We start from the raw sequence: 26,387 nt of genomic DNA, 5'->3' as shown, positions 1-26,387 counted from the left end.
GGTATTATGTGAGTCCTGAGCTAGAACAGAGGTGAATCAGGTTTTTCCAAGTTCAAGAGGGTGTTTAAAAGTTGAAATATCAGATTATTAGTTGGCAACCATTAATAATCATGGGGAACTGTGTATATTGGGTCCTTTGGATTTTATTTTTATTTCCAGGGACAAGTGAACTTAAAAAGACAAATACTAGTTTGGATGTTCCTTAGTGAGCAAATGGCAGTTGTCAGCCTTCAGACATTGTGCCATTAGACTGAGATGAACTAATTTATGCATGTTTTTGTAGTGTAGTTTATACCTATTAGCTGCAGTTCTTCAGTCTTGTTTACCACAATTTCCAACATTGTTTTTTTTCTTAAATTGAGTATTTATATTGTGTATGGTTGGAAGATCCCGCTGCCTCTTGATTGCTATGACTATGTATATGCTTGCCTGGCTCAGGGTATGATGTTTCTAGAGGGACCATAATTGTCAAAGGCTGAAGGCACGTTGGTGTTTTTCCATGAACTGTTCTTAGAGAGGGGTACTCTCCATAAGAAAGTGCTCAAAATCCTTGGCCATCAGAGAAATGCAACTCAAAACTGGTCTGACATACCACCTCACACCTGTCAGAATGGCTAAAATCAGAAATACCAATAACAATATATTCTGGATAGGATGTTGAGGAGAAGGAACACTCCTCCATTGCTGGTGGGAGTGTGAACTTGTAAGACCACTCTGGAAATCAGTATGGCGGTTGCTCAGAAAAATGGGAATCAATCTATCTCAAGATCCAGCCATTCCTCTCTTGGGAATATACCCAAATAATGCATGTTCATACAACAAGAACATATGTTCAGCCATGTTCATAGCAACAATGTTTGTAATAACCAGAACCTGGAAGCAACCTAGATGACCCTCAACTGAAGAATGGATAGAGAAAATGTGGTACATTTATACAATGGAGTCCTATTCAGCAGAAAAAATCAACGGAATCTTAAAATTCACAGGCAAATGGATGGAACTAGAAGAAACCATCCTAAGTGAGGTAACCCAGTAACAAAAAGACAAGCATGGTACATACTCACTCATATATGAATTTTAGACATAGAGCAAAGGTTTACTAGCCTATAATCCTCTTCACCAAAGAAACAAGGAAACATGAAGGACTCTAAGTTATAAATAGACCCCAGGAATGGGAAGTGGCATGAACTCTTGAGTTAATTGGGAGCATGAGGTTAGGGGAGAGGGTGCTGCCACAATAAGAGGAGGAGAAGAGGAGTAGAGGAGAGGAAAATGAGGAGCAGAGATATTGAGTAGGGGGAAGAATAGAGGAGAGAGAGCAGGATGAGAGATACCATATTAGAGGGAGCAAATAGGTCCTAGAAGAGATTTGGAACTAGGGAGATCTCCAGAGACCTACAAGGATGACACAATCTGAAAATCCAGGCAATGGAGGAGAGGATAACCTAAAAGCTCTTCCCGTAAAATGAGATTGATGACTACTCTTTATGCCATCCTAGAGCCCTCATCCAGTGGCTGATGGAAGCATAGACAGACATCCACAGAAATACTCTCAGCTAAATCTGGAATTTAATTGAAGAGAGGGTAATATGAAGATAGAAGGGGTCTGTCTGTACCAGGTTGGAGAAACCCACAGAAACAGTTGGCCTGAACAAGAGAGAGCACTTCAACCTCAGATGCTATCTGGGAGGCCAGTACAAGACTGATCCAGCCCCCTGAACATGGATGCCAATAAGGAGGCCTCTGCACACCAGGGAGCCTCTGGAAGGGGATTAGCATTTTTCCCTGGTGTAAGAATGGACTTTTGAGAGTCCATCCCACATGAAGGGATACACTCTGGCCCTGGGGAAGGGCCCAGGCCCAGCACAGGAAGATTTGGTGGACTTTGCAGATCCCCTTTGAGGGCCCTACCCTGCCTGTGGAATGGTGGTTGGATGGGATGCAGGGTACGTTGGGGGTGGTGGCAGAGAGATGGTGGTGGTGAGGGCAGGGTGAGGGAGAAGGGACTTACATGTGAAACAAGCTTGTTCCCTAACTTGAATTAATAAAAATAAAAAAGAGAGAGATGGGTACTCTCAGCGCTTCCTTCAGTGGGCTTTCTTCTGTCTGAGCTTTGACATTTTTTTCTTTCAATGTATTATGCATTCCTTCAGAATCCCATTGAACTCTGTTTCCCAAGGACCTTTGTAATATAATTCACCTGCCCATGACCAGTTCTGTATATTTTATTTCATACTTAGTATTTCTGTCAGAAGCCCAAAGAGAAAACTAAATAACAGATCCAAAACTCTGACTAGGCCTCTGCTCCACTTGGTGCTTTGATGGGATTGGGAATTGCCTATGCTTGATGTATTTGTCTGTGTCCAGCAGTTACCTACAGTGGCATAATTGACCCCAAATGGGAACTGCACAAAAGTTTCTTTTCTGTTCTCAAGTCTCTGTTTGAGCTGAAATTGTAGTTCCAGCTCCATATGCCGTATGTACTACAGTTGTCCTAGATGTCCCTAGATGTGTCACACAGTGAAATGAAGACAGACTCATGGAAATGTCTCCTATAACTGGAACATCTTCAGATCACTAGAGTTCATGGGAATAACCTGAACTTATTTTTAAATACTTTTCTGGGAGTAATCTGATAGTGATTAATATTATAATTAGCTATCAAAATATTAAATAACTGGGATATCAATCAGTTAATTGTAAAAGAGAAGATTTAATGAGTTAGCAAAAGTTTAGTGGGTTTTTAAAACTATTGCAGTAATTTATTTGTCTGGATAGTGAACTCAGGTCATCGGTGCCATCTTGTCAGCCTGGCAGTCTTTTCTTTTCTTCTTTGTTTGTTTCAATCTTTCTTGGCAGTGCTGGGAGTAGAACCCAGGATCTCATACATGCTAAGCAAATCAGAGTGTATAGCTTTAATTCAATTTTTTTCATTTTTATTATTATTATAATTTCTCATACAATACATTGTTATCATATTCCATTCTGTTCTCCCAGATATTCCCTACCTACCTCAATTTAAAAAATTACCACAGCAAATTTAATTCTCTATTCCTTCCTAAGAATGTCTGAGCTGCCCTAGAACTCTTGTTTGCTCCTAAGTTTCTAGGTAACCAAGTCTTATCATGTGGACAATTGAGGGGTGGGCACAACATTTACTCTTTATAGAAGGATGTAAAAATGTGACGTTCATCTGTCTTTTGTTAATAATGTTGCACAACAAAGTTACCAGAAATTGTTATACTTTCTTTTTTTCTTCTAAAGGAACAAGATAAAAAATAGAACATGCCAATAAAATCCTGCAAAAAATGCAGACCATCATTGATGATTTACATGAACGAAAAACAGATGAAGAAATCTGCTGTATTGCAGAACCAGTTAGAATCCATTGATAAATTAGTAGCAGACATAAGAGAACAGCTTACAGAAAAAGACCAAGAAACCCAAAGATTAAAAATAGATCTAGCCAGTTCTAAAGAAAAAGAGAACCAGTATCTTTCAGAAATTTAACAGTTCATGAGGATAGTTGAAGACCTATAGCAGAAAAATTACAATAATAACTTTACAGACACTGGCACAGAGCAGAGCACTGATAGTGAAGCAAGGAGGAAATTACACCACCTCCAAGTGGAGCTAGATGAATTTCATGGAAGAGAAATAATGCATATGAAGGAAGAATTAATAAAACAACACGAATCTCAGTTAGAGGATTTTCAATCCTACCATAAAGATGAAATGGAATCTGTCTTGGCATCATATGCAAGTACTGCAGTCAATATGTGCAATCTATATAAACAGCATAAAGAACAGCTAGACATATTCAATATGGTAATACGTGGACAGAATATAAAATTGCAAGATACTCTTTCTCAAAAGGAGAACCTCAGCCTGGAGCTCTGGGTAGTTAAGAGAGAGCAACGTGTGCTTCAGTTACAGTAAAATACTCTTTTAGAAGAATGCAATGTTTTGAGATAGGTGGTCAGTGGACACCATGAAAACATAGTTGAGCCAGAAAGTAAACTAAATGATACACACAATTCACCTGGCTTTGGCGGCAAACACCTTTAATCCCAGCACTCGGGAGGCAGAGGCAGGCAGATCTCTGTGAGTTTGAGGAGACCAGCCTGGTCTACAAGAGCTAGTTCCAGGACAGCCTCCAAAAGCCACAGAGAAACCCTGTCTCAAACAAAAAATATACACACATATCCCTCCACATTGTGGAAGACTTGAAAGCCAAGATCGCTGCTGTGTCTGAGTTCCAGAAAGAGCTCGAGTGTAAACATGCAGCTGAAATCGCAAGTAACCAAATAAAACTTGAAATGCTAGAAAAAGAAAAGAATGTGACACTAAAGAGGATGTCAGAGTCCAATGAAATGCAAATGCAGCAATTAGAAATCATCTCATCAGTAAGGAAGAAGCCCTTCTGCCTTTTTTCTCTGGGCTTTTATCTTTCTTCCTTCTGCATATCTTACTTTCCTTATTACTCCGTGGTTGGTCTGCTGGGTGGCTGGGCGGCTGTGTGGCTGTGTGGCTGGGTGGCTGGGCAGCTGGGTGGCTGGTTCCTGATGTCCTTCTCTCCTTGTCTACTTGCTGCTCCACTGCTTCTGTTCTATTTATTCACTCTGTCTGCCATGCCCTCCTTCCCTTGCTCCTGCATCGTCAATGGCCGTTCAGCTCTTTATTAGGACCACCAGGTGTTTGAGACAGACACAGTAACACATGTGTTAAACAAATGCAGCCCAAACAAAAGTAACACCTTAGAATAATAATCTACCACAGCTGTGACTGCAGGCCATGCCAGGTCCTTGAGTATCAGGTCAGGACTGCAATACATCAGCATCTCAGCCAGATGAACTGAAACTCTCCCTCCTGGGCTTTGTTGAATGATATTCCTTTTTCCTAGTGTTACCCATCCTCCTCCAGTCTTTCCTACTTGTTCCTCTTTCTTGTTGCTCTTGGTTTAAATGTTACTTCTTTGTGACCATGGTAGCTGAGGGGATACAAGAGCACTGGCTTAAATTAGTACAAAATAGGATTGTTTTGGGGGCTTTGTTTTACTTTTTTTGATTAAAAAAAAAGGACAAATTAAGCTGTACACCCCAGTTTTTTCAAGGTTGCCAATGACTTATTAGTACCACTTTTCATTTTCCTGGAAAGGACATTTGGTGAAAATTTATGCTTAGTTCCCTATGTTAGATAGCATAATATGTTCATCACTCTTGCAAGAGTATTGTGGCTGTGTAGAATGTTTCTGCACCACAGAGATATCTCAGCAGGTAAGGGTGTTGGCTGCTATGCCTGACAACCTCAGTCTGACCCCTGAAACCCACATGGTAGAAGGAGAAAACCAATCCCCACAGATTGTCCTCTGACTACCACATCCCCAATGTGGAGCAGAGGCATGTACACAGACACACCAATGAGTCAGTAAGTAAATAATAAAAACAAGAACATCCCTGCTTTCTAGGAAATGCACAGTAATATTTAGAAATTAAGGTCCATCTCTCTGCAACAAACCCAGACAGATTTTTTTTTGGACAAAATTTCTGAGAAATTTTAATGACGAAAATTTACCACTGGTTGATGGTAGCACATGCCTTCAATCCCAGAACTTGGGAGGCAGAGGCATTTGCATCTCCGTGAGTTCAAGGCCAGCCTGGTCTCCAAGAGCTAGTTCCAGGACACCTAGTTCTACACAGGGAGACCCTGTCTTGAAAAAAAATTACCATGGGCATTCCATTCTTTCTCATCTGACTTCCTGGTTGTTAATTCCATTGTCTCTACACCCCTCTTCACTTAATTTTTCTTTGTTACAGGGCAATGAATTTCCAACTGCTATGGAATGTCTCCAGAAAGCAGACAAAAGGAGTGTGTTGCCATTAAATGTTCTTAACAATGGCAGGGAGGAGATTGGGACCGGAGACAAAGAAATGGACACTTCAAGACAAAGTGTGTGCTCACCCCCTGGTGGGAATCTGCAGCCAGCTAGAAGCATTCAGTTTGGTGCTCCTGAAAACTGTTTTATTCAATGAAATTATTTCGTTTCACAAAAGAGATAATCGATATTATTACTATAAGTGATAATAGTTGTCAAATTAGTTTTAAATAGCTGTATTGTATTTTAAATAAAATAAATAAATTCTTACCTCTTTCACCTGGTGTGTCATTTGTTTTAGATAAGCAGGAGATGGGCAACAGTGTAATAGAAGGATGTCAACTGGTACCTAAAGTGAGACTGTAAATCACTTGGAAGCTCAGCTATTTCCAGTGTTAGAAGAAAATGGTGATTGTGATTGCATTTTTTGTGTTTTTCTCCATTTTTAAATTTAAATTAGACACAAGATAGTTTTACATGTTTATCCCAATTCCCTTTCCTCCCCTGTTCCACACTACCAACCTACCTATCCCACACCCTTTTTCTGCGCCCCACCGAGAGTGATGCCTTCCATAGGGGGTCTTCAGAGCCTCATATCCTTTGGGATAGGGCCTAGGCACTTCCCCATGTGTCTAGGCTGAGGGGGTATCCCTCTATGTGGAATGGACCCCCAAGTCCATTCCTATGCTATGGATAAGTACTGATCCACTACAAGAGGTCCCAGAGATTTCCCAGGCCTCCTCACTGACACCCACATTCATGGGGTCTGGATCAGTTCAGGGCTCGTTTCCCAGCGATCAGACTGGGACCAAGAGCACCACCTTATTCAGGTCAGCTGTTTCAGTGGGTTTCACCAGCCTCATCACTGGTCCTTCTCTGCAACTGGATTCTAGTTCAGTTCAGTGTTTAGTGGTGGGTATCTGCTTCTACTTCCATTACCAGCTGGATGAAGTCTCTAGGTTGGCATTTATTTTAGTCATCAGTCTCATTATCAGGGGAGGGTATTTAAGGTAGCCTCTCCACTGTTGCTTTGATGGTTAGTTGGCATCATCCTTGTAGATCTCTGGACATTTCCCTAGTGACTGATTTCTCTTTAAACCAATAATGGCTCCGTTTCTTATGGTATCTCTTATTTTGCACTCCTCTATTCGTCCCCCTACACAACCATCCTACTCCCTTATGTCCTCCTCATCCCTCCTCTCCTCCCCTTTTCATTCTCCTAGCTCTCTCTCCCCTCCCTCCATACTCCCAGTTTGCTCAGGAGATCTTGTCCCTTTCCTCTTCTCCAGGTGACAATGTATGCCCCTCTTAGAGTCCTCTTTGTTCCTCGCTTCTCTGGCGGTATGGTTTGTAGGCTGGCAATCCTTTGCTCTATGTCTAAAATCCATATATGAGTGAGTGCATACCATGTTTGTCTTTCTGTGATTGGGTTACCTCTCTCAGAATGGTTTCTTCTAGTTCCATCCATTTTGCTGTGAATTTCAAGATTCCATTGTTTATTTTTTCCACTGAGTAGTACTCCATTGTGTACATGTAACACATTTTCTCCTTCCATCTAGGTTGCTTCCAGGTCTGGCTACTACAAATAGTGCTGCTATGAAGATTGTTTAACAGATGTCCTTGTTGTATAAATGTGCTTCTTTTGGGTATATTCCTAGGACTGGAATTGTTGGATCTTGTGGTAGATTGATTCCCATTTTCCTGAGGAATCACCATAATGATTTCCAAAGTAACTGTACAAGTTGGCACTCCCAGCAGCAATAAAGCAATGTTCCCCTTTCTCCACATCCTCTCCAGAATAAGTTATCATTGGTGATTTTGATTTTAGCCAGTCTGAAAAGTGTAAAATGGTATCTCAGAATTGTTTTGGTTTGCATTTCCCTGATGACTAAGGATGTTCAGTACTTCCTTATGTATCTTTCAGCCATTTTAGATTCCTCTATTGAGAATTATCTATTTAGTTCTGTACCCTACATTTCAATTGGATTATTTGGTATTTTGGATACTAGCGTCTTGATTTCTTTCTAAATTTTGGTGAATATGTTTTCCCATTCTGTGGGCTGCCATTTTGTCTTGGTGACTGTGTCCTTTGCTTTACAGAAGCTTCTCAGTTTCAGGAGGTCCTATTACTAATTGTCAATCCCATGTCTCTGCTACAGGTGTAATGTTCAGGAAGCTGTCTCCTTTACCAATTTGTTCAAGGGTACTTACCAATTTCTCTTCTAAGAACTTCAGTGTGGCTTGATTTATGTTGAGGTCTTTGATACATTTGGACTGAAGTTTGTGCATGGCAGTCTTCTACATGCCAGCATCCATTTATGCTATCACCATTTGTTGAAGATGCTTTTGAAGGGACCAGCTCCCCATTTTGGCAGCCATGACAGTAACACATGCTTGCCATGACCTTGCCTTGGTCACTAAGAGGTCAGATCCTGCATTGTGGCAAGGAACCAATCAGAGGTTAGCTAGTGTTGCTATGCTTTACGGCTCTGGGTGTGCTTTATGGACAAGTACACAGCAATGATGCGCAGAGCATAGCAACCACCCTGGGAGGGCCTATGGGCCATAACAACCAGTTGGCCAATCAACACAGGGCAAACTCTCCAAGCTTGGAGGCACACCAATACTGAGCCTGTGTGTACCCCTAGGTACTCCCCTTACGCTGCCCTACAAGATCCCTATGCATCCGGTTCTAGCTGTCTTTGCTAGTCATCCTCCATGGCAGGTGGGTGAAAGACAACCAAGCTTCATACTGTTTGCATCAAGCTTTCGAATCTGCCTGGTGATTGGGGTTACTAAGGTTCTGGGTTAAGACCCTGGAAGGCTTTCTTTATTCCATTGCATATCTTCAGCGTCTTTGTCCAAAATCAGGTGTTCATAGGTGTGTGGGTTAATATCAGGGTTTTCGATTTGATTCCATTGGTCTACCTGTCTACTTTTATGCCAATACTAAGCTGGCACAATACTATTTCAGGACTATAGCTCTGTAATAGAGCTTGAAATCAGGGATGGTGATGCTTCCAGAAGTTCCTTTATTTTACAGTTTTTTTTTTTTTTTTTTTTTTTTTTTTTTTTTTTTTTGCTATCCTAGGTCCTAGGCCTTTTGTTTCTCCACAAAAAATTTAGAATTGTTTTTTTTTTAAGGTCAGTATAGAATTCTGTTGGGATTTTGATGGGGATTGCATTGAATCTGAAGATTGCTTTTGGCAAGATTGGCATTTTTACTATGTTGATCCTACCTATCCAAGATCATGGGAGATCTTTCCATTTTCTGGGATCTTCTTTAATTTCTTTCTTTAAAGACTCAAAGTTCTTGCTGTACAGGTCTTTCACTCATTTGGTTAGTGTTACCCCAAGATATTTTATGTTGTTTCTGGCTTTTGTAAAGGGTGATGTTTCACTGATTTCTTTTGCAGCCCTCTTATCATCTGCATATAGTAGTGCTACTGATTTTTTTGGAGTTAATCTTGTATCCTGCCACTTTGGTGAATTTGTTTCACAGCGGTAAGAGCTCCCTGGTAGAGTTTTTAGGGTCACTTATGTAAACTATCATACCATCTGCAAACAGTGAAAGTTTGACTTCTTCCTTTCCAATTTGTATCCCCTTGATCTCCTTTTGTTTTCTTACTGCTCTAGCTAGCACTTCAAGTACAATATTGAAGAGATATGGAGACAGTGGACAGCCTTGTCTTGTTCCTGATTTTAGAGGAAACGCTTTGAGTTTTTCTTTATTTAGTTTGATGTTGGCTGTTGGTTTACTGTGTACTGTTTTTATTATTTTCAGGTATGTTCCGTTATCCCTGATCACAACAGGACCTTTATCCTGAAGGGGTGTTGGATTTTTCAAAGGCCTTTTCAGCATTTACTTAGATGATCATATGGTGTTCTTTTTCAGTTTGTTTATATGGTGGAATACATTGTTGGATGTTTGTATGTTGAACCAACCCTGCATCCCAGGGATGAAGCCTACTTGATCATGGTGGATGATTTTTCTGATATGTTCTTGTATTCGGTTTGCCAGTATTTTATTGAGTATTTCTGTATCAACGTTCATGAAGGATTTTGGCCTGTAGTTCTCTTTTTTAGTTGTGTCTTTGTGTGGCTTGGGTACCAAGGTAATTGTAGCCTCATAAAAAGAGTTTGGCAATGTCCCTCCTGCTTCTATTGTGTGGAAGAATTTGAGGAGTATTGGTATTAGCTCTTCTTTGAATTTCTTTAGAAATTTGTACTGAAGACATCTGGCCCTGGGCTTTTTTTTTTGGTTGGTAGACTTTTGATGACAGCTTCTATTTCCTTAGAGGTTATAGGTCTGTTTAATTGCTTATCTGTTCTTGATTTAATTTTGGTAAGTGATATCTGTCCAGAATATTGTCCATTTACTTTAAATTTTCAAATTTTGTGGAATAAAGGTTTTCAAAGTATGACCTGAAGATTCTCTGGATTTCCTCATTGTTTGTTGTTATGTCACCCTTTTCATTTTTGATTTTGTTAATTTGCCTGTTCTGTCTCTGCCTTTTGGTTAGTTTGGATAAAGGTTTGTCTATGTTGTTGATTTTCTAGAAGAACCAACTCTGTTACATTGTTTCTTTTAATTGTTTTCTTTGTTTCACCTTTGCTGATTTCTGCCCTCAGTTTGATTTTTTTCTGGTGTCTACCACACCAGGGTGAATTTGATTCTATTTGTTCTAGAGCTTTCAGTTGTGATGTCAACTCTCTGGTGTGACTATTCTCTAGTTTCTTCATGTGAGCACTTAGAGCTTAGAACTTTCCTCTTAACACTGCTTTCAAAGTGTCCCATAGTTTGGGTATGTTGTGTCTTCATTTTCATTGAATTCTAGGAAGTCTTTAATTTCTTTCTTTATTTCTTCCTTGACCCAGGAATGGTGCAATTGCAAGTTGTTCAATTTCCATTAGTTGGTAGGTTTTCTGCAATTTGTGATGTACTTGGGTTCTAACTTTAAAGCACAGTGGTCTGATAAGACACGGAGTTTTATTTCATTATTTTGTACCTATTGAGTTTTGCTATGTTGCCAAGTATGTGGCTGATTTTAGAGAAGGTTCCATTTGATGCTGAAGATAAAGTGTATTCTTTTGTGTTTGGATGGAATGTTCTATAGATGTCATAACTTTTATAAGTTCCTTTGCCTCTTTGTTAAGTTTCTATCTTGTGGATCTGTCCAGTGATGAGAGTGGGGTGTTGAAGTCTCACACTATAACTGTGTGAGGTCTTATTTTCTATTTGAGTTTTAATAATGTTTCTTTTACAAACATTGATACATTTGTATTTGGGGCATAGATGTTTAGAATTGAGACTTCATTCTGATGGATTTTTCAGGTAATGAATATGAAATGACATTCTTCTTCTCTTTTGATTGATTTTTAGTTTGAAGTCTAATTTGTTAGATACTAGGATAGCTACCCCAGCTTGTTTCTTGGGTTCATTTAATTGGAATATCTTATTCCCACCTTTTACTCTGGGGTAATGTCTATCTTTGAAGTTGATGTTTTTTCTTTTATGTAGCAGAAGGATGGATTCTGTCTTTGTATCCATTCTGTTATCCTGTGTCTTTTTTATAGGTGAGTTTAGACCATTAATATTGAGAGAAATTAAGGACCATGGAGTGCTTATTCTTGTTTGTCTTTGATTTGTTGTTGGTAGTGGTATTGTGTATGGGTTTACCCTGCTTTTTCTTTTGGCTTTTGGTAAAGTGGGATTATCTATTTCCCATGTTTTTGTGAGTGTAGTTAACTTCCTTGTATTGGAGCTTTCCTTCCAGTACTTCTATAGGACTGGATTGGTGGCTATGTATTGTTTCAATCTGGTTTTGTTATGGAATGCCTTATTTTCTCCATCTATAGTGATAGAAAGCTTTGCTGGGCATAGTAGTCTGGGATCGCATCCATGTTCTCTTAGAGTTGGAAGAATATGTATCCAGGACTTTCTGTCTTTCAGAGTTTCCATGGAGAAGTCCAGTGTAATTCTCATAGGTTTGCCTTTATATGTTACTTGGCCTTTTTCCTTTGCTGCTCTCAATATTCTTTCTTTACTCTGTATGTTTTGTGTTTTAATTATTATGTGACATGGGGACTTTTTTGTGGTCCACTCTATTTGGCATTCTGTAGGTTTCTTTTACTTTCATTGGCATGTCTTTCTTTAGGTTGGGAAAGTTTTCTTCTATGATTTTGTTGAATATGTTTTCTGCACCTTTGATTTGTGTCTTTACCTTCTATACTTATTATCCTTAGGTTTGGTCTTTTCACAGTGTCTCATATTTCCTGTATATTAAATGTTAAGTTTTTGTTGGACTTAAGATTTTCTTTGGTTGATCAATCTATTTCCTCTAGTTTATCTTCATAGTCTGAGATTCTGTCTTCCATCTCTTGTATTCTATTGGTTATGCTTGCATCTGTGGTTCCTGATTGTTTATTCAGCTTTTCTAATTCCAGCATTCCCTCAGTTTGTGTTTTCTTCATTGTCTCTATTTCAATTTTCAGGTCTTGAACTGTCTGAATTGCTTCCTTCAGCTGTTTGATTGTATTTTCTTGGCTTTCCTTCAAAGATTTGTTGAATTCTTGTATCTTTTGGTTTGTCTTTTCTTCCATTTCTCTGAAAGATTTTCTCATTTCCTCTCTTAGTGTCTCTATCATTTGCATGAAGTTGTATTTAAGGCTGCTCTCTTCTGCTTCATCTGTGTTGGGAGGTTCTGGTCTTGCTGGTGCAGAGTCCCTTTGGGTCGATATAAAGAAAGTTCAAATCTTGAGTTGGTAAGCTACCTTGTGTATATATGTGTAGAATATCAGTCCCAAGAGAGGCCTAGTGTTAAATAAGAGGGAACCTGTCAGTCAACACTCTAAATGTCCACTGCAATGATAACAGAAGGGGATTTAATACACCCCAAATAACATCTATACTTAAACCAAAATCTGCAAATGCAGAAGCTATGAATTATAAAATTCACAGGGAAACAAGTCCAGAGCAACCTAAAACATAGACTACATTGAAGAATTTAAAAAATGCTGCAACATGGGTTTGTGCGGAGACTAAGAAGCACCATGTTCATACCTTTCTGGCATTAAAATAATTCAAGACAATCCTAGATCATCAATAGTAAAATCATTAAGGTTTAGTAAAGAAGTCACATTACTGACATGAGGCTGGGGAAAGACAATGGCCATGAATGTTGCTTTTGGTTGAATTTTTGGATGGGCCCACAACTGTGGTACATGTTTTTAATCCCAGCACTCATAAAGCAGAGGCAGGCCAGTCTCCATAAATTAGATGTCAATGTGATCTGCCGATTCAGTTCCAGGCCATGGAAAGGTAAATAGTAAGATCCTTTCTCAAAACATAAATTAAGGAAAAGAAAAACAATTGGGAATTTTGTAGCAAACATTTTTTGTGCTAATGAAAAAAACACAATTGAACATGGCTTATCACCATGCTTACATAGCCCATCAAGCATTTATCTGTAGGAGCCACTTAGACGATATTTAAGATAATTCTGGCTTAAAGTAAAAAGTTAAATAACTGTTAATAGTCACAAAGAAATATCCTAACTGAATCAACAAAAGAAGTGAAAAATGCTGATTACTAAGAATATGTTACATAAAATATATTTATAAGCAAATTACAATGAAGGCAGAGCAGTGACTGGAATGAGATACAGCCAACACTGCTTGGGATCATTTATAGACAGGACATTACAAGAATTTAATAATGGAAGCTGTCTAGAAATGGAACATGTTGCTACATAAGGTACAGAAGCAGTTTAGTACATAAACGCAGTAGAGACAGACACCAGTTTAGTGATGCCTCCTCTCTCATTACAGAAGCTGAACTTCTGATCTAATGGCCCATTAAATTGCTAATCTATAATCTTTTGTATCTTATGTTAAGTGTATTAGATAATGATGTAAAGTTCAAGGTCTTCATATGTTTGGAACTAATAAAAGGACATGGGTCAGAGAGCAATGGGGCATTATACAAAGATTTACTCGTAGATTTATGAAATATTCCACTTTACGTAAATTCTGTTCCCCAAAAGGTGCAGTCCTTTCCCCAGGAGGAGAAAGATCTCCCTCTCCTCTTCCTCTTCCTCTTCCTCTATCCCTTCTCTCTCTGCCTCTCTTTCCCCTTCTCTCTCTGTTAAAGGAATTACAGGATGGTTTATTGAAGAAGGACAGGTATGTTACAGAAGCACACACTTCAACTGAAAATGCAATCAGTCATCTCATTACCTCCAAATGGCACATAGGCAAACTTCTGTCCTCATAATGGGTTATCCTGTAAGTAGCAGTCAGGGTTAAATTCCAAACTCTCTACCCAGGAGTCTTTCAGTCTTTGAATGATAGTGGGAGAAAAACATACCTGATGTCCTGGAGGAATGGTGTACCCTGACACAGTCTACAAAGTGGGAAAGAACACATTTCATTAGGGAATGTTTCAACATGGTACCAAAAAAGGCACTAACTGTGTCTATGTGAACTACACTTATGTTTTAATCCTTTCCAGGTGATAAACTACATAAATTATCTTAAAGTGATTTATGTGGGCCAATACTCAACTAGAAGTATACACACAAACCCAGCTCAACGCAGAGTAGAATTTCAAAAACTTTTCCTAATATTTTCTGCAGAATTTATGCCTACATTTTTTACAAAATACCATATTACATTTAATGCCAACAAAGAAAGGAGTCTCTAATATTTAAAAACCTTCAACTGTTAAATTAAAATGAGTAGCATAATTACAATTACATAATTACAAAATTACATGTTTACTACCTGTAAGTATGTAACGTTTTTGTGCATTTACAATAAAGACAGTTTTTCCATTTATATCTTAAAATATTCTCTATGAAACTGATCACTAGGCAGGGAAATATAAGTAAGACTTACCTGAGTGTTCCTGGCCTTTCTCATCTTGGTCATTAAAAGAGATCTCAGTCTTAATATTTCTTTTATGCATCAAGTAAATCCAATACCCTCAGGTTTTTTTTTTTAAAGGATCAAGGATCATTTCTGTTTCCCCCCTACACAAATATCCACCACACCTCCACAACAGGAGGGAATTATTTTAATATCCTGGTTAGTGTGAGAATAAAAAGGTAGTCGAAACTGGTTCATGATGGCTGAGTTTTAGCACAAACTCAGTAGAGAAATTAGGGTGGGGGCAAGATATCAGGAAGGGGGTCAATTGTATTGTTTAGGGACCAATAAAATTCACTCTTTGAAAATCTGATTGATAGCCTGGAAAGATGGCTCAGTGGTTAAGAGTATTGACTGCTCTTCCAGGGGACCTGGGTTCAATTCCCAGCACTAACATGGCAGCTCACAACTGTGTGTAACTCCTATTCCAGGGGATCCAATACCCTCACACAGAAATATATGCAAGCAAAACACCAATGCACATAAAATACAAATAAATAATTTAAAAATGGAAAACAGATTGTCATGTATCAGTGCCTAAATTTTCAGAGAAATTACACAATATTTGATGTTCCAGAGAAATTAGACATATAAAAATCTACCACAAGTACCTTCATGAAGGTGGGGATAATGAGTTCACTAGACCCAAGATCAATGGTAAATGGGTGTTTTATTGGGGAACAACTTACACAGATAGTAATAAAAGGTTGGAGGGAGGAAAAGGAAGGGAGACATGTTGTGCTTATACTTTCAAAGGAGAAAACAATGCATGGATAAAAAATACAGAAAATTTGAATAAGTTTATCAAAGACAATTCCTCAATAAGTATTCAAGATTGGTTGCTCCTTGAATCCTTATCACCAAACTCCTGCTAAGGTCAGTGGGAGAACTATCACTACAAGCATTTCACAAAATGGGCAAGAAGGAGAATTCATATACATAGCAGAACAAACCTTAATAAGCTCTCTCAATTAGTATTTACCTAAGTGACTGGAACAACTTTAAAGGAAAACCTGCTTAATAACATCTATTAAGTAACTGATTTTCTTTATTTAAATTGCAATCTAACACAGGCTTAGCAAAAAAACAAGATTTATATACTACCATTTTACAAAATGAAGTAATACAGGGTTTGTTTTTACTAACCAAATTTGAGTATTGCATTTTTCTGCTTTTATAAAAGTTCAATTTTGTATGCTATATTAAAAGTGACCACATGATTTTACAAAAAAAAAAGTAAGCTAGTGTACTTCATTCAAGGGTGGCTTGCTATATCAAGTGAACCATATTTGAAAGTTTCTAGCAGAACACAGCTACTTAGATGAAAAATTCTTTTCCACAAACTATTTGACTCAATTCATCTTGCACCATGCCGCATATGACCTTCTGAAGAATGTGTTCTTTTCTAGTTTAGATAACTGTGCTTCTAGTATAGGTTTAAAGAGAAATCAGGCACTAGGGAAGTGTCCAGAGATCTACAAGGATGATACCAACTAACCATTTAAGCAACAGTAGAGAGGCTGCCTTAAATGTCCTCTCCTGATAAGGAGATTGATGACATAAGAAAGTGTTCAACATCCTTAGCAATCAGGGAAATGCAAATCAAAACAAAAATGAGATACCATCTTACTCCTGTCAGAATGGCCAAAATCAAAAACACCAATGACAGTTTATGCTGGAGAGGATGTGGAGAAAGGGGAACATTGCTTTATTGCTGCTGGGAGTGCCAACTTGTATAGTTACTTTGGAAATGATTATGGTGATTTCTCAGGAAAATGGGAATCAATCTAACACAAGATCCAGCAATTCCAGTCTTAGCCAGATAGTGAAAATAAGAACATTCATACAAGGAAATCTGTTCCATGATGTTCATAGCAGCAATATTTGTAATAACCAGAACCTGGAAGAAGCCTAGATGCCCCTCAGCTGAAGAATGGATAGAGAAAATGTGGTACATTTACACAATGGAGGACTACTCAGCAGGGTGGGGGGTGGACGATGGAATCTTGAAATTTGCAGGAAAATGGATGGAACTAAAAGAAACCATTCTTAGGTAACCCAGCCACAAAAAGAGGACTATGGTATGTACTCACTCATATGCGGATTTTAGACAGAGTAAAGGATTACCAGCCTACAATCCACACTGCCAGAGAAACTATTAAGCAAAGAGGACCCCAAGAGAGATATACATTGTCCCCTGAAGAAGGGGAAAGGGTCAAGATTCCCTGAGCAAATTGGGAGCACAGGAAGAGGGGGAGGGAGCTAGGAGAATGAGAAGGGAAGAAGAGGAGGAATGCAGAGGACATGAGGGAGCAGAAAGTTTGAGTCTGGGGAAGAATAGATGATAACAAGAATGGAGATGCCATAATAGAGGGAGACAATTTAGGTTTACAGAAAAATCAGGCAGTAGGAAAATGTCTGGAGATCTACAAAGATGATACCAGTGAACAGTCTAAGAAACAGAGGAGAGGCTACCTTAAATGACCTCCCTTGATAATGAGATTGATGACTGACTGATATCCCACCCGATAGCCCTCATCCATCAGGTTGTGGAAGTAGAAGCAGACACCCACAACTAATCACTGAACTGAACTGGAATCCAGATGCAGAGAAGGAGGAGTGAAGCGCAAAGGGGTCCAGACCAGACTGGTGAACCCCATAGAAACAGCTGACCTGAACATAGGGAAACTCTTGCTACCCAGACTGATAGCTGGATACCAGACCTAGGTATCCAGACCCAGGTTCCAGACACAGGAACAAGGGTTTAAATGAGGAAACCTCGGAAACTATGGGACCTCCTGTACTACATCAGTGCTTATCCCTAGCATAGGAATGGACTTTGGGAGCCCATTCCATGTAGAGGGAAGACATACGGGGGTGGGCCTAGGCCCTATCCCAAAGGATACAACAGACTCTGATGACACATAAAGAAGACCTCACCATCCAGGGGGAGCAGAAGGGATATGTGATTGGTAGGGTTTTAGTTGGGGGGAGGGCTGTAGGGGAGGACAGGAGGGAGAGGGAAATGGGATTGTCATGTAAAACAATTTTGTTTCTAATTTAAATATAAAAATCTGAAAAAAGGAAAATTAAAAAAATAAATAAAGAAAGAAAACACTAAAAGAAAATGCACTAACAATATTAATTTGGTTCCTAATCATTTCCCAGCTTTTGTATTTCCAGCATCCCCTAATTCCGTGTTTTCTTTATTGCTTCTAATTCTGCTTTCAAACCGTGACCTGATTGAATTTTTTCCTTCACTTGTTTGGTACTTTTTTCTTGGCTTTCTTTAGATTGTTTAAGAGATTTGTTTATTTTTTGAATTTTTTGGTTTGTCTTTTCCTCCATTTTATGTAATTTTTTGCTTGTTTTTTTCTTATGTTTTTAAAGGGAGTTTCTTACTTCCTCTTTAATGGTGTCTATCATCTTCATAAGATAATTTTATTTTTTTGGTTTTTAGAGACAGTGTTTCTCTGTGTAGCTTTGAGGCCTATACTGGCACTCACTTTGGAGACCAGGCTGGCCTCGAACTAACAGAGATCCACCTGCTCTGCCTCCTGAGTGCATACGATAATTTTTAAGGTCCATTTCTTCTTCATCCTCTGCATTGTGCTTGTCAAATCTTACTGGTGTGGATTCCCTAGATTCTGGTGGTGTCATATTGTTTTTCTGTTGTTGAGTGTGTTCTGATTCTGTCATCTTCCCGTCCCTTCTTCCAGTGGGCACAGGTGGGGTCTCTCACTCTCCCAGGCGTCAGGCAGAGGGCCTAGGTAGGACAAGGTTGAGGTGTGTCTGGACACAGGGTGGGCCTTCCGATCTGGGCATGTCTACTCTTGTCCAGGGGTAGTCTCAGGAAGAATCAGGCAGGTGGTTATGGGGGAGGTTGGGGGCAGAGCAGCGCCCAGACTCACCTCAGGCACAAGGGGCAGAGGGCAGAGGGCAGAGGGGGGACAAGGGTCCTGGGCAGTTCTGAGAGACTTTTTCTACCACCCAGAGACACAACCATATTTCTTTGACCATGACCCAGACATCTTCTGCCACATCCTCAATTTCTACCACACAGGGAAGCTTCACTATCCCTGTCATGAGTGCATTTCTATTTATGATGAAGAATTGGCCTTCTTTGCCCTCATCCCAGAAATTAGTGACAACTGCTTTTATGAGGTGTACAAAGACCTCAGGTGGCAGAATGAAGAGTGCCTGCAGGATGATACGTACACTGACAACACAGGAGAGATTGCACTGCTCAACACGACTGCTAGGCAGAAGGTCTGGTGGGCCTTTGAGAACTCTCACACTAGCACCATGACACTGGAGTTCTGCTAGGTGACTGGGTTCTTCATTGCAATCTCAGTCATCACAAATGTGGTAGAAACAGTTCCATGTGGGTCTAGCCCAGGCCACATAAAAGAGCTGACATGTAGGGAATGGTACACAGTGGCCTTCTTCTTGGATAATGCCTGTGTCTTGATCTTCACCTTTGAATACTTATAACACCTACCCACAGCACCTAGCCATTATCATTTTGTGCTCAGTGATATGAGTATCATGATGTGGTGGCGATCCTGCCTGAATACATTGGGCTGGACATGACAGATAATGAGGAGGTCAGTGGAGCCTTTTCCACACTCCCAGTCTTTTGAGTCTTCAGGATCTTTAAGTTTTTCTGGCATTCTCAAGGCCTGCATATTCTGCGGTGCACATCAAAGAATTGCACCGCAGGATTGGGCTTCAAGCATTTTTTGTTCACTGTGGCTATCATCAGTTTTGCTACTGTCATGTTTTACAAACAAAAGCGGTTTGCAGCAAGCAAGTTCACCATCATACCTGCAGCCTTCTGAACACCATCATCGCCATGATAACACAGGGGTAGATGCCATTTTAGGAAATGGGATGGAGATTGGACATGGGTGGGTGGATTGTGAGTCTTGAGGTTTCCTGATACTTGAGAGTGGCTACATTTTCCTTTCAATGGATTTATGAAAGCACTAGTAATTTGGAAAATTTATTTGGATCAGTGCAATGGGAATGCCTAAAAGATAGAAAGTACCAGGGAGTTTCAGGCAAACATTAAGTATTAATACCAGAAAGTGACAAGTATAAGATTAACAAACTAATACCTACAGATGGCCTGTGTTTTCAACCTAAGAACCCTATCTTATTTTACATAATTATAAAATTGTAGATATGATTATCAAAATAGTTTATATATTATTGTATATATTATATATAATACATTATATATATTCATATATCAGTAGGTTATCATTTTCATTTTCATTATGGCTAATAGGTTATATATGGAATATTAGACCTGAAAGTGGTCAACTATACAAAATGTAATGTTGGAAAGTCTAGGTTAGGGCCACCTGAGGCCTGGGACTGTGACTGTGGATCCCATCCTGGTGGTATCCAGCTCACCCAGAGACTGCCAGGGTCCTAGTCCCCATCTCCAACCACGGGATGAAGTAAACTTAGGCCTGTTTCTGGCCTGCCTTCCTCTGCCCTGCTGGGGATATATGTGAGGCCTGGGAACTTTGCACTGCAGATCCCATCCGAGCAGGATCCAGCCCACCCAGAGAGTGCCAAGGCTCCAGTAGCAGTCATGCTTCTACCCACTGGAAGAGGAGAGACATCAGAGTATTAGACATGTTTACACCAACTGGAAGGGAAACTCGGTCCTGTACAGAGCAGGAGAGGAAGAGACACCTTCTATACCCACCAGAAGAGGGAATGGGAAGAAGACAATATAAAAACACATTCAACAACAGAAAAACCAATATGACACCACATGAGGTCTAGGGACTCTACATCAGCAAGACTTGAAAATCCCAACGCAGATGAAGCAGAAGAAAATGACCTTTAAAACAACTTCATGAAAATGATAGAAGCCCTCAAAGAGGATATGAGAAAATCCCCCTAAGAAATGTAAGAAAATAAAAACCCAAAATACATCAACAAATTGCTTAAGGAAACAGTTCAAGACATGAAAACTGAAATAGAGACAATAAAGAAAACACAAATTCAGAGAATTTTGGTAATAGGAAAGTTGGGTAACCAATCAGGAACTACAGATGCAAGCATAACCAACAGAATACAAGAGATGGAAAACAGAATCTCAGGAGTTGAAAACACACTTGGAAAAATATGTTCATCCAACAAAGAAAATCTTAAGTCCAACACATCCCTAAGACAAAGTATCCAGGAAATGTGGGACATCATGAAAAGACTAAACCTAAATATAATAGGTATAGATCAAGGTGAAGAAACACAACTCAAAGGTTCAGAAAACATACTCGACAAAATCTTAGAAGAAAACTTTCCCAACCTAAAGAAAGACATGCCATTGAAACTAAAAGAAGACTACAGAACACCAAATAGAGTGGACCACAAAGAATGGTCTCCTTGCCATATAATATTCAAAACATCAAACATACAGAATAAAGAATATTCAGAGCAACAAAGGAAAATGGCCAAGTAACATATGAAGGCAAACCTATCAGAATTACACCTGACTTCTCCATGGAAACTCTGAAAGCCAGAAGGTCCTGGATAGCTATTCTACTGACACTAAGAGACCATGGATGCCAGCCCACATTACTATGCCCAACAAAGCTTTCAATCACTATAGGTGGAGAAAACAAGATATTCCATGACAAAACCAGATTTAAACAATACATATCCACCAATCTAGCACTACAGAAAGTTCTGGAAGGAAAATTCCAACACAAAGAAGCTTACTACACCCAGAAAAACATAGACAATTATAGCAAGACGACCTATAGTCTGTAAGGTTAAGGCATCTTTATTCAGATAAACACCAGGAAACACAAGCCAGAGAGTGCCAGGGACAGCAAGGCAGGCCAGCCAGAGAGAAGGCTCCCATGTGTCTTGCAACCCCTTAAAAAACTATCACGAATCATCCTGACCTCACCTTGACCATGCTCTGACAGGTGTGATCAGGCACACCCGTAGACAGCAATTAGGAGGCGTGGTTACAGTGTCTTCCTACAGACAATAGATATTCCCACTTTACCAACAGCCAAAAGAAAAATGGGGTGGAAATCCACACATAATTCCACCACGACCACCAAATCTAAAACAAATAAAAATGAGCAATCAGTGGTCATTAATATCCCTCAATGTTAATGGTCTCAACTTGCCAATAAAAGGCACAGGCTAGCAGAAAGAAAGAGAAGACAGATTCTATCCTGCTGCATACAAGAAACATACTTCAACTTAAAAGAGTAAAGGGGTAGGAAAAGATTTCCCAATCAAATGCTCCCAAGAAACAAGCAGTGGTAGCAATCCTATTATCTAACAAATGAGACTTTAAACTAAAATGAATGAACAGAGATGAAGGAGGTCATTAACAACTCATCACAGGTGAAATCCATCAGGATGAGTCTCAATTCTGAACATTAATGCCCCAAATACAATGGCATCCACGTTCATAAAACATACATTACTAAAACTCAATTCATGCATAAAAACTCACAGACTTATGGTGGGAGATTTCAACACCCCACTCTCACCACTACACAGGACCAACAGAGAGAAACGTAACAAAGAAACAAAGGAACTAATAGAAGTTATGACCCAATTGGTTTTAAAAGACATCTACAGAACATTTCATTCAAACACAAAAGAATATACCTTCTTCTCAGCACCACATAGAATCTTCTCTAAATTCGACCACAATGGGCAACATAGCAAACCTCAACAGATACAAAAAATTAAAATACCCCCCTGTATCTTGTCATACCACCATGCTTTAAAGTTTGAGTTCAACAACAATACAAATAGCAGAAAATCTACAAACTCATAGAAACTGAATAATGCCCAATTGTACCATCCCTGGGTCGAGGAAGAAACAAAAAAAGAAATTAAAGATTTCCAAGAATGCAATTAGAATGTGGACACGACATACCCAAACTTATGGGACACTTTGAAAGCTGTGCTAAGAGGAAGGTTTATAGCACTAAGTGCCCACATGAAGAAACTGGAGAATAATCACGTTAGTGAATTAACAGCACAAATGAAATCTCTAGAACACAAAGGAGCCAGTGAACCCAGGAGGAGTAGGCACCAGGAAATAATCAAATTATGGGTTGAAATCAATAAAGTGAAAACTAGGAAAACAATACAAAGAATCAATATAACGAAAAGTTGGTTCTTCAAGAAAATCAAAAAGATTGATAAACACCCAAACTTACCAAATGGCAGAGAGTGAACATGCAAATTAATAAAATCAGAAATGAAAAGGGGGACATAACAACAGACACTGAGGAAATCCAGAGAATCATCAGGTCATACTTTGAAACCTGTAGTCCTCAAAATTTGAAAATGGAAAGAAAGTGGACAATTTTCTGGATATATTTCACTTGCCAAAACTAAATTAAGAACAGATAAACAACTTAAATAGACCTATAACACATAATGAAATAGAAGCAGCCATCAAAAGTCTCCCAATCAAAAAAAGCCCAGTCAAATGGCTTCAGTGCAGAATTATAAAAGAAATTCAAGGAACAGCTAACATCAGTTCTCCTCAAAGTATTCCATACAATAGAAGCAGAATGGTCATTGCCAAACTCTTTTACAAGGCTACAATTACCCTGGTCTGAAAGAGAAATACAGACCAATATATAGTAAACCAACAGCCAATATCAAACTAAATGGAGAGAAACCCCATACTTCTACAATATTGTCTTTGAATTTCTAGCTAGAGCAGTAAGAAAAAAAGGAGATCAATGGAATACAAATCAAAAAGGAAAAAGTCAAACTTTCACTATTTGCAGTTGATATGATAGTCTACATAAGTGACCAAAAAACCTCTACCTGGGAACTCCTACAGCTGATAAACACCTTCAGGAAAATGGTAGGATACAAGATTAACTCAAAAAAATCTGTAGCCCTACAGTATACTGATAATACATTCATGGAGAAAGAAATCAGAGAAACATCCCATGAAAATCCCAGCACAATTTTTCACAAATCTTGAAAAAACAATTCTCAACATTATATGAAAAAAAGACCCAGTATAGCCAAAACAACCCTGTATAATAAAGGAACTTCTGGTGGCATCACCATCCCTGACTTCAAGATCTATTACCGAGCTATAGTCCTAAAAACAGCTTTGTATTGGTACAAAAATAGACATGTAGACCAATGAATTGAGTTGAAAACCCTGATATTGGCCCACACACCTATGAACACCTGACTTTTGACAAAGAAGCTAAAGCTATACAATGGAATAAAGAAAGCATCTTCAACAAATGGTGCTGGCAAAATTGGATGCTGGCATGAGGAAGACTGCAGCTAGATCCATGCCTATTGCCATGCACAAAACTTAAGTCCAAATGGATCAAAGACCTCAACATAAATCCAGCCACACTGAACTTACTAGAAGCTAAAGTAGAAAATACCCTTGAACATATTGGTATAGCAGACAGTTTCCTGAACTTTACACCAGTAGCACAGACACTGAGTTCAACAACAAATGGGACCTCCTGAAACTGAGAAGCTTCTGTAAGGCAAAGGACACCATCAACAAGACAAAATGGCAGCCCACAGATTGCAAAAAGATATTCACCAACTCCACATCTGACAGAGGGCTGATCTCCAAAATTTACAAAAAACTCAAGAAGCTAGTCTCCAAAACACCAAACAATCCAATTAAAAAGAGGGGTACATAACTAAATAGACAATTCTCAATAGAGAAATCTAAAATGGTCGAGAGACACATAAGATTGTGTTCACCATACTTAGCCATCAGGGTAATGCAAATCAAAACAATGCTGAGACACCATCTTACTCATGTCAGAATGGCTAAAATAAAAAATCACCACCAGGCAGTGGTGGTGCACGCCTTTAATCCCAGCACTTGGGAGGCAGAGGCAGGTGGATCTTTGTGAGTTCAAGACCAGCCTGGTCTACAAGAGCTAGTTCCAGAACAGCCTCCAAAGCCACAGGGATACCTAAATAAAACAAAAAAAATCACCAATGACAGTTTATACTGGAGAGGTTGTGGAGAAAGGGGAACACTCCTTCACTGCTGGTAGGAGTGCCAACTTGTACAGCCACTTTGGAATTCTGTATGGCAACTCCTCAAGAATATGGGAATCTGCCATAAGATCCAGCAATTCCACTCCTAGGCATATACCCAAAATATGTTGTATGCATATTCATACAACAAGACATCTGTTCAACAATGTTCATAGCAGCATTGTTTGTAATAGCCAGAAACTGGAGACAACCTGGATGTCCCTCAACTGAAGAATGGATAGAGAAAATGTGGTACTTCTCACAATGGAGGACTACTCAGCGAGGGGGGGGGGGACGATGGAATCTTGAAAATCAAAGGCAAATGGATGGAACTAGAAGAAACCATTCTGTTCGAGCTAACCCAATCACAAAATGACAAACGTGGTATGTACTCACTCATATTTGGATTCTAGACATAAAGGAAAGGATTTCCAGTCCCACACCGGCAGAGAAGATGTAAGAGAGGCATACATGGTCCCTCTGAGAAGGGGAAAGGGACAAGACCTCCTGAGGAAATTGGCAGCATGGGGTGAGGGGAGAGTGAGCTAGGAGAATGAGAAGGGGAGAAGAGGAGGGGTGAGGAGGATGGGAGGGGGCAGGAAGGTTGAATTGGGTGATGAACAGAAGACAGAAAGATAATAGATACCATAATAGAGGGAGACATTATAGGTTTAAAGAGAAATCACGCCCTAGGGAAATGTCTGGGCATCTACAAAGATTACACAAACTAATCATCTAAGCAACAGAGGAGGAGCTACCTTAAATGCCCTCCTCTGATAATGAGATTGATGACTAACTTATATGCCACTCTATAGCCTTCATCTAGCAGCTGATGGAAGTAGAAGCAGACACCCATAGCTAAACACTGAACTGAACCGGAATCCAGTTGCAAAGAAGGAGGAGTGATGAGCAATGGGGTCTAGACCAGGCTGGTGAAACCAACAGAAACAACTGACCTGAACAACGGGGAACTCTTGGTACCCAGACTGATAGCTGGGAAACCAGCATAGGACTGATCCAGACCCCATGAATGTGGGTGTCAGTGAGGAGAACTCGAACATCTATAGGGCCCCTTGTAGTAGTTCAGTACTTATCCCTAGCATAGGAATGGACTTTGGGACCCCATTGCCTATAGAGGAATACTCCCTGAGCATAGACACATGGGATGGGCCTAGGTCCTATCCCAAAGGATGTGACAGTCTTTGAATACCCCCCACATGTAAGGTCTCACTCTCCCGAGGGATCAGAAAGAGTATGGGATAGGTACAGTGTTAGTTGGGGGGGGGATCAGAGGAGGAGAGGAGGAAGAGGGAACTGGAATTGACATGTAAAACAATCTTGTTTCTAATTCACATAAAAAAGTAAAAAAAAAATACACTAAGAAATGAAAGGCTGGGGTCTATAGACAGAAAAGCCTGTTGAAATTTAATTGACCAGCAGCCAACATCAAGATTATCTTGGCCAGTACTTGCCCCCATTTGGAATCAACATAATAAAAATGGCAATCTTACCTAAAATCAATCTACAGCTTCAATGCAAC

At 39.5% G+C, this 26,387-nt stretch overlaps 1 pseudogene; it reads left to right on the top strand.

Annotated features, from left to right (window-relative positions):
* Positions 1-7,170: 7,170 nt before the first annotated feature.
* Positions 7,171-19,676, top strand: LOC113832827 (annotated as a pseudogene).
* The last annotated feature ends 6,711 nt before the right edge of the window (positions 19,677-26,387 follow it).

The sequence above is a fragment of the Cricetulus griseus genome (assembly GCF_003668045.3).
Source record: "Cricetulus griseus strain 17A/GY chromosome 1 unlocalized genomic scaffold, alternate assembly CriGri-PICRH-1.0 chr1_0, whole genome shotgun sequence".
NCBI classification, from domain to species: Eukaryota; Metazoa; Chordata; class Mammalia; order Rodentia; family Cricetidae; genus Cricetulus; species Cricetulus griseus.
This window is presented reverse-complemented; position numbering and strand designations above follow the sequence as displayed.